Raw genomic sequence first — 464 nt, forward strand, 5'->3', positions numbered from 1 at the left:
CCTGTTTCAGAAATTCCCCCAGTCCCTCCCGCCTCAGGCCCCACCCCGACACCTACTGGCTTCTTGGGGTCATCCACCTTCTGCACTGAGAGGTTCTCAAGGGGTATGATTCCCCGTGGCTCCTTGTCCTGCGGAGGAACAGCAGGGAGGGTCAGGATCAGCAAATGGAGCCCTGAGGCAGAGGACAGGGAGTGAACAGGTGGGGCTCCCCAAACCCAAGAGCAGTGCACCCATCTTTCCGGATTCTGTCCAGCCCTGGAGGGGCCGGGAGAGCAGCATGGGAAAAGCCCTAACTGGGAATTAGGAGACCCGACTTTAAGCCCTTGGCCCAGCCCCTTCTCCTCTCTGTAGCTCAGTTTTCCCCATCTGTAAAATGGGTGTGGAGGTGGAGCACGTGATCTCAAAGGGGCCCCTAGCTCTGTGAGTCGACTGCTTAGTGGGAGTCTGGAAGGGGCTAGGGACAG

The sequence above is a fragment of the Pteropus medius genome, unplaced genomic scaffold (assembly GCF_902729225.1).
Source record: "Pteropus medius unplaced genomic scaffold, Ma_sr-lr_union100, whole genome shotgun sequence".
In the NCBI taxonomy this organism is placed as follows: domain Eukaryota; kingdom Metazoa; phylum Chordata; class Mammalia; order Chiroptera; family Pteropodidae; genus Pteropus; species Pteropus medius.